At 30.9% G+C, this 13150-nt stretch overlaps 1 long non-coding RNA gene across 2 annotated transcripts in view; it reads left to right on the top strand.

Moving 5' to 3' along the window:
* Window positions 1-13150, top strand: part of LOC112840870 (uncharacterized) — a 313823-nt gene that overhangs the window by 78791 nt on the left and 221882 nt on the right. For both annotated transcript variants that reach the window (XR_012381772.1, XR_003212607.2), the window contains exon 3: window positions 10097-10194. This is a non-coding gene — a long non-coding RNA (uncharacterized lncRNA). The remainder of the gene's footprint in view (window positions 1-10096; window positions 10195-13150) is intronic.

The raw sequence follows: 13150 nt of genomic DNA, 5'->3' as shown, positions 1-13150 counted from the left end.
AGATCCATGTGCTTTTGTAAGAAATGAGATTGCAAGAAAGATTCCATATATCCTTCGCGCACTATGAAATCGACCTTAATGCAATATATCACCTTATTCAGATTTCATGAGTTTTACAATGCATACATCTGTATTTGGTTGTGTGTAGTTTTAACACATCGTGATTTGTGTGACCGCCAATGCTGTCAAGATGCAGAATAATTCCATTACAAAGATCCATTGTGCTACCTTTCATGATCACAGTCACATCTCTCATGCCTTCCCTCCCTATGCCCTGGCAATCACTCATTTCTTCATCTTTGTAAACTTGTCATTTTAAGAATGGCGTATGAGTTGAATCACATACAAATAACTTTTTGAGATTCTTTTCTCACTCTGCATATTTATCCAAATTGTTGCTTGTATCATTAGATCAATAGTCTTTGTGAATAATATCTTATGTTCTAGGGATGTGTGACAGATTAAACATTTAGCCATTAAGGCATTTAGACTTTTTTTCATTTTTAGCTATTATAATTAAAGCTTCTTTGAACATCTATGTACAGAATTTTGTGTGAACATTAAATTTTCACTTATTTGGAATAAATGTCCAAGACTGTAATTCCTTGGTTATATAGTAAATGCCTGGTTAGTTTTTTAAGAAATTGTCATATTCTTTTCCCAAGTGGCTGCAATATTTTGAATTTCTACCAGCAATATAGGAGTGATCCAGTTTCTTCACATCCTCAAAGCATTTGGTGCTGTTAATATTTTTTTTATATTTTCAGACATCATGATAGGCTCATACAGCAATATCTCACTGTGGTTTTAATTTGCTTTCTGTTAATAACTAATGATAAACATCTTTCATGTGTTTATTTGCTATCTGTACATTGTTTTAGGTATAATATTCCTTTATTTATTTTGATAAATTCCTAATTGGAATGATTTTTACTGTTGAGTTTTTAGAGTTCTTTATATAAGCTACATTCTCTTCCACTTTGTAGCTTGTCTTTTGGTCTTTTAACAGGGTCTACTGCAGGCCAACAGTTTTTAATTTTGGTAAGATCCGATTTGATTTTTTTTTTCTTTTAAGGATAGTGTTTTTGAAGTAAAGTCCAAGAATTCTGCCTATCATTAGATCCCACAGATTTTCTTGTATTTTTTCTAAAAAAAATATAGCATTATGTTTCACATATAAATCCATAATCTATGGATCCATGATCTACAACGTTTTGTGTAAGGGTGAGATCCAGGTAGAAGTTCTTTTCAGTCAGTCATTTGCCTATGGATGTTGAATTGCTTTAGCACAATTTGTTGAAAAGACTACCCAATATACACAGAGTACCTTTTCCACCTTTGTGAGTAATCAGCCAGGCATATTGTATGCATCTGTTTCTGAGTTCTATTGATCAATATGTTCATCCTTCTAAGAATAACACACTCTTGATTGCTTTAGCTATATAATAAATCTTAATGGGCAGGGTGATTCCTCCAATTCTAGTTCATTTTGTTAGTTGTAAGACTGGAACTGGGAAGAATGTGGCCACTCCATCTTGGCTGAAATTAGAAGTCTACATAAGATTTTGTTAATTAATGAGAAACAAAAACAAATCCATTTTAGGAATTAATACCAACATCAGATTTTCTTTTAAAATCAAGTACTTTCAAGTTAGTATTAGCATTTAAAATTTCAGTTTACATTTCCTTAAATCATGTTTTTTCTGCAATTCTTTACAATTAATGGTTTATTCACTTAATGTTTCCAATGTATTTCATATATTTCACAACTATTCAGTTAAGCAGTTATATGACTTTTTCATTTTTGATAGCCCAGATATTAATTGTCCAGTTTTCTTAGAATTTTAGTGGGCTTAAAACATTAATCAATATAGTTCAGTTAGTAAGTGTGGAATTGTCTGGGACCTTTATGATGATAATCTGGAGTTATTTAGCCTGGAGGATGCCTATTACTAAAGGTACAACATCACATTGGATATTAGTTTTCAATATTAACCTAATAATGTACTGTAGTATTTGAAGAACTGGTAAATATAAAATTCATGTTTTTATAGGTATCTTAGCTTATAACATTTTCAGAACTATATACCAAGGTAGACCTGGTAATACACTACTAATTATAAACAAAAATGATATGTCTTAATATTTAACCAACAATCTGGAAAGCCATCATTTTACTATATAACAATAGGAAGATGATTTTATAATCTGTGTTAAAAATATTCTGTAGTAATATATTAATTTTGATGGAAATTAATATTATTAAATGAATAAGTTTAGCTATTGGATATGAAGTCATTGTTGTACACATTCCCTAATTCAAATTTCCTTAAAGAAACTGTATACCATCTAGTGATCTAGTGGCAAAATTACAACTTTTAAGTCAGCATATTTTTTTATGCAAGTATCATGATTTTCAAACCGATGAACAACAACAACCAAAACAACTTAATTAAGCTTGAATTGAACATTTTTGGTAAAGTAACTTTCTGGGGAAATTTCCAAATACTCAATTATTCCTACTAATTTGCATCTTAGCAGATAAGGTGAATCCAAAAAATAGGGAGGAGTTACCAAAAACTCCTGTGACTTCACTATTTATAAGCAATACTTGTGTAAGTGCTACCACACATGCTCATTTTTTGTCACTTAGAAATATATATATTATTTAATAATTGCTATATAAATGTACTAGATAAAAGCACATTTGATATGCTCATATGCTTGGATTTCTGTTTCATATAAATATGAATTGGGTAAACTATTTTCTAAACAGAAAAAAGGTTGGAGAAGTTGATGTTAAAAACACAATTAGAATAGTGTAAGAAACAGGGCGATTTAATGTATTCCTACTTCCATCTTTACCTTTTATACAGCTTAAGTGGATGCTCTAGGGGTGCCTGGGTGGCTCAGATGGTTAAGCGTCTGCCTTCGGCTCAGGTCATGATCCCAGGGTCCTGGAATTGAGTCCCGCATCGGGCTCCCTGCTCCTTGGGAGCCTGCTTCTCCCTCTGCCTCTCTCTGTCTCTCTCATGAATAAATAAATAAATAAAAGCTTTAAAAAATAAAAATAAAAAATAAAATCTAGTATGCTCTCCCTTCTTTAAAAAAAAATTTTTTTAAAAAGTAGATGCTCTACATTGGTTGCCAGAGATACATAGTAATACAATTCAGATTTCCTTATGGTTTATTTCAAACATCTTCAGAACTTAAACAATTATTTTTACTTTTTTTTTTCTAATTGACTTAGCAATATGTTGCTAGATGTTGCCAAAGTACCCTTCATTTTGCATTCCTACCAGTCGTGCATGGTTCAGCAAATTTTGAATATTATATGAGAAAATAAGCACCTATTTTGTTTGAAAACAGTCATCCCTCATCTTGATTAACCATCTTTCTTTCTTGTCACACTTTGGTGAATATAACATTTATTTTCACATTTTGATATTCTTATTGACTTAGTATTTTAATTTATAGCTAATTAATATACAAATATATGGTCAGAATCTGTGCTAATGTTAAAATAAAAGAGTAGTTTAGTTCTACAAGGCAAAAAAATAAAAGCATTAGGAAAACTAAACAAAATAAAAGTACTCATACCAATTGTCGTCTACTATTTGTAGCTTTAAAATGATAATTTTAGAGCATGAGCCATGTAAAATACAACTTATTTTGGAGCCACTTTTCTATTACCCTACTCATCTTTTCCTTTAAGCTATTTGTCACAGAAGAAAAATATACTAGAGTATATGACAAAAGTATACACAATGATTAAGAATATCCAGACAGAATTTGCACCATAGAAAAATCTATAAAATACAAAATATAATTGGAATATCTTTTAGTTTATAATATGTCTTCATGTTTTACTTTAAGTTTTTCATTATACTTTTACAGTTATAAAAAATAGTATCTCTGTCTGGAGGAAGTTCTTGGGATTTCCACCATAAGATCCCATTTAATGAAAATTTTACTAACTCATTTACACAGGGTTATTTTTTTATTTTTTATTTTTTAAGATTTTATTTATTTATTTGAGAGAGAGAGAGAGAGAAGCAGACTCCCCACTGAGCAGAGAGCCTGAAGTGGGGCTCAATCCCAGGATCCTGAGATCATGACATAAGCCGAAGGCAGATGCATAACAGACTGAGGCACCCAGGCACCCAGGCACCCAACACAGGGTTATTTTAATTCAGTTAGCATTCTGTGGGGGCAAACCCATGAACTTGTGCTATAATCAAAAGCATTTCAAAAGAAATTAGAAATTCTTCTAACACTTTTAAAACAAAATAAAGCATTGAATCTCTAACACAGGTTGCTTAAGATTTCTCTTCTCAATGTAGATTTTAGATTTAATTTCTTCTTATGAAAATTTGTTGAGCTATCCTAAAGCATGCTGTAAAACTATTATTCTTTTGAAAGTCCTAAAAGTAAATAGCTACTGAAAACTTACCAGCTTCTGATAATTTTGGACAAAGTTAAAAATCACTTATACTCTCTAGATTTTTATAGGAATCAGTATTTTAAATAAAATAAATTTCAGTTTAGTCAGAAACACAGAAACAACTCTAGGATTTTAAAATGAGAACACCAATGCAAGAAATTGATAATGTGGGATGGAATAGGTGAACAGACAAACAGAAAATGGTTAGGACACTCCTGTGTTGGCAACAAGGAGACAGTTATCAATCGCAGGACTGAAGAAGTAAAGAGAAAAGGAGGTGGAAACTAATTCAACAACCTGGACCTTTTTGGGATTGGGCGACCACACCCATATAAAACACTGCTTAGAGAAAGCTAGAAATGTAGAAATGGGTTCTCCATTGGCAACCGGAGCCATAGAAAATAGAGCAACTGCTGAAGACGCCAGGGATGGAATATTCTTGATTTTCCCTTCCTCCACCTCCCAATCTTCTACCAATCCCTTCTCTCTGCTGGTCCCAGTTGGAAGGTTCAGAGATCAGTCTCCTTATTCAACACATTGGAACCAAGAAATGGTGAGAAAAATTATCTGAAACCAATGAGGCAAGTGAGCTGCCGAAAGTTCCTTCTCATTCTTGTTATTAATGGTCATTTATCAGCAGAGAGACTAACTAATTGAGAACTAGCTCCTTCATTGCTATTCTTTCGTGGCTGTTCATGTAATTGAGGTTTTGTTGTTGTTGTTGTTTTCTTACTATGACATTATCACTCAGCAATGAAATCCACAAGAACAGATATAATCTTTCTATTTTGTCCACTGCTGTGTCCCCTAATACTTAAAAGGAGCCTAGACCAAATTAGATAGTCCACACAATATAGTAAATAAATAATTGAATGAATAAATCTTAATTCATTAGAGAAACAAACCATAGGCAAAATATGACATTCTGAAATTGAATTTAAAACGAGTGGTTTAGTTTTTTGTTTGAAGTTTGAAGCTCATATTCCAATGAGGATGAACATCAAATAAACAGAAAATTCATATGGCATTCATATATCTGAATATTTTAAATCACCAAATAATATTTTATTTCTATGTTTATATCATCTGCATTTATATTAATGTATATTATCTATCAAAATATATCCAAAATGTTTTAAAGTAATAAAAGTTTATGAATCAAAGATTCTATGTGTGTCTTTACCCTTTGTTTTATTATAAGATCCAAGATTCCATTTAAATTTTTGATATTATAGATAATATTTAAATAGCTGAGTAACCAACAGATGATCCATAACATAGTTGATTGTTTTTCATTATAAGTAAATGATATAAAGTTAATTAAGGTCATTGTATTCTGAAATATATACTGAGGATACAACAAAGATTTTCCAAATAGACTTACAGATAATACTAGAAAGTTGGAAAGAGACTAAAAATAGAATTGGATATTTCTAAAAGCTTCATGTAGAATAATTAAAATAAATAGCAACTTAATCTTGCAAGTTACCGAATTTACAGCAGAATAAGTGGTAATAGTTTGGCAGGGGAATACTAAGAACAGACTCACTGCAATGTGTCCTCAGAAGTGATGTGTACATTTAACATGATTGTGTCAGCTACATTTAATTGAATTTTGAGAATCATGTTTGAATTAACAGATTCATTACCTCTGGTAAAGCTACAGTCTTGAATGACAAATTTGGTTTTAGTGTCCATGACAGCAAGATATTTTATAGCAATGCAGTGCTGAACAAAATGTGATATTTCATGACTACATTTTTTCTATTATCTCTCAGAATATCTTGGAACAAAATTCAACCACAAACAATATGAGAATATTTATATTTTCCTCCTCTTTGCATGTTTGCAAAGTCTGCAGGACACAAAGCTACATAATTAAGGTAGTTTAACATATATTAAGTTACTTCTATTACATATTCAATTGGAATAATTATATGGTTAACTTGACATTTATCTAGATATGTGTCCCCAAGTGATTAGTAGTTATCAATAATTTTCACAGTAATTCAATTGCATTAAAAAAACTGTTGTAACTATTTAACTTGATCTGACTATAGCAACTCAATATTAATCTAATTATAAGGGGAAAAGACTATTTGAGATGGATTGTTAGTCTTCCAAAGTAATATTTAGCTCAAATACTAAAAGAAAGTAAACATTTAAAAAGCTAATTATAGCTAAATGAACCACCTTTGACTTTGACATCCATACCCTACATAAGACAGAGTAAATTTTAGAATTTAGCCAGTACTGATATAATGAGAAATAATAATTAATTTTTTTCTCAATTTGATTGTATTCTAACAGATATTCCTATCAATAGCTCAGCTCATTTTTTTTCTGGTTAAAATGATTCTTTGGTCAGAATGCAATCTATTCAGTTCATACCATCTATAAAAATTTTCTGATAATAATTCAAATGTCCTTTAGAGGCAGCTTGGTACTCATTCATATTCACAAAATTGACATTTTCTGTTTTATTCTTGTATTTCAGAAGGCTTCTGACTTCCTGACTCATGTTCTTAACAAAAAATAAAATAAAGAACACATTATAAAGTAAATCAAGCGGTGTTCTTTTCAAATGCAACCACTCCAGCCTGACTTAAACTTTATATTACCTTTATAGGCTGATATATAAAATACTAAATAAATCAATCTGATCAAAAGTAGTATGTGTAATGAGGAACTTCGGCTAATACATTTATCCTTTTTCATTTAAAATATATAATTATAACAATAAATTCAAAATAAATTTCCTTATTATCCTATCCTCAATTATCTTATTACCCTTAATTACCATATTATCATCAGTAGTTATTAAATGTTATATTTTCCAATATTTTAATATTTTTTTTATATTTCCACCCTCAGACAATGTTGAAAATAAATCTCAAATCACATTAGCTTGTGATTACTTTAACTACTCTATTATAGTTCTCTGTTGTCTTCAATGTTCATGCAGCCAGAACTCTACCTCAAAGCAAAACAAAACAAAATCAAACAAAAAATAAACCATGACTTTCCTAAGCTTTAAAAATTTAAAGAAGAAATATTAGTAGCCAAAACAATATATGAAACAATGTTTTACCTACCAGTATCCAAAGAAATAAAAGTCAAATCAACATTGTGACATGATCCCTTATTTAAACTTATGACATAGAAAACTACTCCTAGCTTATTGGGAGTACAGGGAATATTTACTTCTGTTATTGCTGGTGGCAGAATATAAAATACACTTCTGAGGGGAGCACAGTTTGAAGACTTAAAAAATATTTATATTCTGACAAAGCAATTCAAACTTTAAGAAGCCACGATAAAAATAGTGTGGTTTACTTCAAAAATGTGTGCAATGTTGTTCATTATAATATTGTTTATGATTAGAGGGGTGCCTGGGTGGCTCAATCAGTCAAGCATCTGACTCTTGATTTTGGCTCAGTTCATGATATCAGGGTCCTGGGATGGAGCCCATGTGGGGCTCCACACTCAGCAGAGAGTCTGCCTGAGATTCTCTCCCTCTTCCTTTCCAGCTGCCCCTCCCCCTGATTATACTTTCTCTAAATAAATAAATAAATAAATAAATAAATAAATAAATAAATCTTTAAAATATACATATTGTTTATAATTAGAGTGAATATGAATAGCATCATTCTTATTTCCAAAGTGTCACAGTTTGCACTATAAATTCATGGTTACTGTATAAAAATAATACTTAAAAAAATGTAAATCACCTTAAAATGTAAATAATCTTAAATGTCAATTTACAGGGCGCCTGGGTGGCTCAGTTGGTTGAGTGACTGCCTTCGGCTCAGGTCATGATCCTGGAGTCCCTGGATCGAGTCCTGCATCGGGCTCCCCGCTCAGCGGGGTGTCTACTTCTCCCCCTGAACCTCCCCCCTCTCATGCTCTCTCTCTCTCTCTCTCTATCTCATTCTCTCTCAAATAAATAAATAAAATATTTTAAAAAATGTCAATTTACACTTAAAATGTAAATTATCCTGATAATTTGTTCAGGGTAATATAAAGTAGCTATTAAAATAGCTATATTGTATCATAAGGAAAATGTTAATAATATAGGCTAAATTATCTTTTAAATGTGTATGTGTACATATAAAAATGTATAAAAATGTCTAGATAATCTTTTTAAAAATAAAAAATAAAAATAAAAAATAAAAATTGTGGTTAATCAATTATTGAATTACAAAAATTAGGTCGTTTTTTTACCAATATGCAGTTTCCATTTTTACAAACTATGCTTATTATCTTTTTCAAAACAATGTAATTTTACACATAAGGACAAGTAGAAGACTATTTACAAATATTATCTGTGCACTTGAGTGTTAGTTAATATTTGTGCTTGATAATGGTTGCTCAATGAAAATTAAACTTTAATGAGAATAGAAAATTATCTGTATTCCATCCTGTATTGATGATTTGAGTACCAAATAACTGATATTAACTGAGGTTCATATTAAGTCATACAACATTCTTTTATTTGGGACATGCCATGTGCTTACTTTACAAAACCAGAGGAAGTAAGGATTCAGAGAATAAGCAAGACTTACGTCTTCAAGTATTTCATGATACAATGGAAGAAGCAGACTTTGAAAGACATCTTTCATTCAGATAATATTTAGTTGAGAACTGGAAGATATACACCCACCTCCCCCAAATAATTCCATGTGGAAAAACAGCTTGGTCATGGATATAGAAAAGTGCAAGGTAAGTTGCAGGACTGAGTGAAATAGAGACTGTGTTTTCAGGATGTAGGAAGAAATACATTTGGCAAAATGGGTCTTGGTTAGATTGCAGAGAATGCTACATATATACTGATGATTATATAAAGGAAATGTACACATTGGAGCTCAGTTAGTAGGGTGTAATATAACCAGAGCTGATTTAATGAAGATGGGTCAGCTTTCCTGTATCTAATGGAGGAAACTGAAACCTGGGAGTCCCTTTGGACAGCCTTTCAGACCTTCAGGCAAGTGTTAATGAGTCCCTAAACTAGGAAAGTGGAAATCAAAGGGAGGGCTTTGGTTTCAGAGGCAATGCATGGATGGACTGAGATTGTATAAAAGCCCCAATTTTGGAGATTAGGCGAAAAAAGAAACAAAACCTCGCCCCCAGCTTTTAAACTTAAAGAGTCATTTGAAAATATAAGTGTGATTTAGTGTCTGCAATCACAAGAATGAAAAGGAATTGTAATAAAAATTAGAAATCTGTCACAAGAACGAGATAATTAAGGATATAAAATTACATTAGAAGGGATATAGACTGAGAAATGCTGGAACAAGATAGCCAAGTATTGAAAGTAATAGTGACTCTATTTTAGAATCAATAGCATGCATAACCTATTCCTTCCCTAAGTAATTCTGAAGTCTTTTGCTTTCTATTTCTCTGTTTTCCAACTTGAGAAACACTTTATGGAGAAATAAAGGAAATTGATCAGGTTGGTCTGATATACATCAGTATATATGTAGCATTCTCCAATTAATTAAAGTTTCTTTAGAAGTACCTAATGCAATGTTTTCATGTGATGATATTTCTAGCACCAATATTTTTAATAATCTAATGTGTCAAGTTTTATCTATCTTTAGAGTGCTTCACTGTATACTTCAACGAACATTTCTATTACTTTTTGTGTTTCAGTGTTTGAAACTAATAGAGAAGAGGATAGTCAGAATGGAATGACTTACTATTCCTGGTTACTACAGCTCTCCTGAGTCAGAACGCTGAAAAAGAAATCAGTAAGTAGAAAGTAGTTTGAACTTTGAGTCTCATAATTTTATTATATTTCTCAATTTCTTCTGTTAAGCCTAAGAAATTTCTCTAGGTTATTAGTTTCAGAAATTTTGATGCTCTGCTATAATGAAAGCAATGTTTAATTCTTTTAGTTTCACCAAAAACCATCCTGCCAACATTTTTAAAAAGCTTCTAGTTTGTCGTTGCTGTTGTTTGTCAGTTCTGTACACTCTTTTTTTTTAAGATTTTATTTATTTATTTGACAGAGAAAGACACAGCGAGAGCAGGAACACAAACAGGGGGAGTGGGAGAGGGAGAAGCAGGCTTCCCGCGGAGCAGGGAGCCCGATGTAGGGCTGGATCCCAGGACCCTGGGATCATGACCTGAGCCGAATGCAGACGCTTAACGACTGAGCCACCCAGGTGCCCCAGTTCTGTACACTCTTAATGGTACTGATCACATATTCTACTTCATTGCCCTGGTCATAAAAATTGGAATTCATAATCGTAAACATTTCAATGTGTCTGTGATTTGGCATGCTTACTATATTTTGGATGCTTTTCTTGGATATTTTCTGTCATCTATCTGAGGTCCATTTTTAGTAATAAAAGCAGGGATGAGAATTCTTTATTATGCATTCAGGTATCTTTCACAAATTTATTATTTTTTTCACACTGGATTCATATATACAGAATATAGTCTAAGCAGCATTTTGATAATAGTTATTTAAGTTAAGTTATTAAGTCTATATATTTGTTCTTTTTGTCAGACAAATTAATACTAGGCATTTTGATCCTAAGAATCACATAAGGTGTGTTCTGCGAAGAAAGATGTGGTTTAGAAATTTTCCAGGAACATTTTATCATAAGTATGAATGCAAATTTCCGAATGGCTCTTATCTTAAAATATCAACACTTCCCTGATGGCACTGGAAGTTAGTCATAAATATATATAATGAGATATAAAAACAAATAATTACCTATTAGAAACAGCATAATTATATCATACCAAAAGAACTTTTGATGATAGTGATCATATATACAATGATTATATATATGTGTGTGTATATATATATGTGTATATGTATACACATATATGTTTTTATAATGAGAAAAATACAAAGTGTATGTTTGACACAGACTTATATGAAAAGTGTGATATGTTTATATAAATTAAAACAATAATCAAATATATATTTGTAATTAAAAGGTCTTAAATAGACTTGATAGTGTGGCTTATAGAAAACTTGACAGTGGTAGCTTTTGATACGTGACTGACAGAAATAAGACAGGGGATGGGGAACAAATGGGGAACAAATGATATGAAAATAAAAAAGATTACCATCCAATATTTTATAGTTTACATATAAATATATCCTTTAGAGGCTTTTAAAAATGAAATACAGATTTAATTATTTTCTCTTAATCAAATAAAGTAATATATATCTAAAATTGAAGTTTTATTCTATGTAATTTAAAAGTAACATGTATAATATAATATATTCTTAAGAGATATGTATATTAATTTTACAAGGAATCTAACCAAATGTCTCATTCTGATTTTAAGATGATATCAATTTAATGTGGAAGGAATTTAAAAACTATGTTTTATTCTCACTAAATCTTGGACTTTTCAATTAATTTTGAATTACTGTTTTCTGAAACCAGTGCCACGACAAACTCATTATTTTGGGGCTTTAAGTACATTATTACAAATTTACTTAATCCCAAATTTCTTTATATTACACATTAATTTTCATAAAAGTAAGATTGAAAATAGTAATACATTTTATAATATTGTAAATTTTATCAAATCTCTAATATCTTAAATTCTATTCAAATAAATCACTAAACCTATTATAAGTACCCCTTTTTGCTTATTTCTCAATTTCTTTTCATTCCAAAGATTTACTGTGCTACAATTTTATTTTATTTATTTATTTATTTATTTTTTAAAGATTTATTTATTTATTTATTTGAGAGAGAGAGAGCACGAGAGGGAAGAGGGTCAGAGGGAGAAGCAGACTCCCTGTCGAGCAGGGAGCCCGATGTGGGACTCGATCCCGGGACTCCAGGATCATGACCTGAGCCGAAGGCAGTTGCTTAACCAACTGAGCTACCCAGGCGCCCCTACAATTTTATTTTATTGATGCATATTTTTATTCACATATGTATGAATTGGAGCATTTGCCTCTATGCAAATAGAGTAAAATATACCATGAATGTTCTACTTAGATATTTGTCAGTTTAATTTTTATATATTTTTGTATATGTATTTTGTATTATTTTGTTTCTTGAGAATTTTAGTGATTATTTTTTGCTATAGAACCTATTTTTATATCAGTTATAGTGTAATAGATAATAGTTTGGGTTCTTGAATTAAACAATCCTGTTCAACTCTTGCTTTTCTATCTGCTAACAACCATGTAATCTCTAAAAGATTTTGTGATGATTGAATGAAATAATCCCTGTGAGCCACTTAATATTTATTTATTTGTTTCAGTATGCACATAATCAATGCTTTTATTTTTAGTAATAATAATATTACCTTCAAGACATGAATTGATATAATTTCCATTTAAAATTGATATTTTTTCTCTTTAATGAGTTATTCATGCTACATATGCGTGTCTGATTAATGGTTACTTTAAGGTGAAGACAAAAGTGTCAGTATTTATAGGAAGAGGTAAATGTACTACTTTTAAACAGGACAATTACTTTAATAAAACTCTAGGAAATGCAAGGAAAATAATTAGAATTGTATTTTATTGTTTGTATTTATCTATCTACCTATCTAGGTCAGTAAGGACACTATCTTGTATTTTTCTTCAGAATTTCTAAATGTTTTCATGACTGGGGTTAGAATGAGAAACAGTGTAGCAGTAAGAAAACAGTAGATAGTTACCTTCTTACTAGTCAATTAGAAGATTATTCTTGGAAATCTTGATGCTGGACAAAAGTT

Source organism: Callorhinus ursinus, unplaced genomic scaffold (genome assembly GCF_003265705.2).
Source record: "Callorhinus ursinus isolate GAN/ISIS: 27379988/994484 unplaced genomic scaffold, GSC_fseal_2.0 scaffold2, whole genome shotgun sequence".
In the NCBI taxonomy this organism is placed as follows: Eukaryota; Metazoa; Chordata; class Mammalia; order Carnivora; family Otariidae; genus Callorhinus; species Callorhinus ursinus.
Note: the sequence above shows the minus strand (reverse complement) of the source record. Positions and strands in the feature narration are given on the sequence as shown.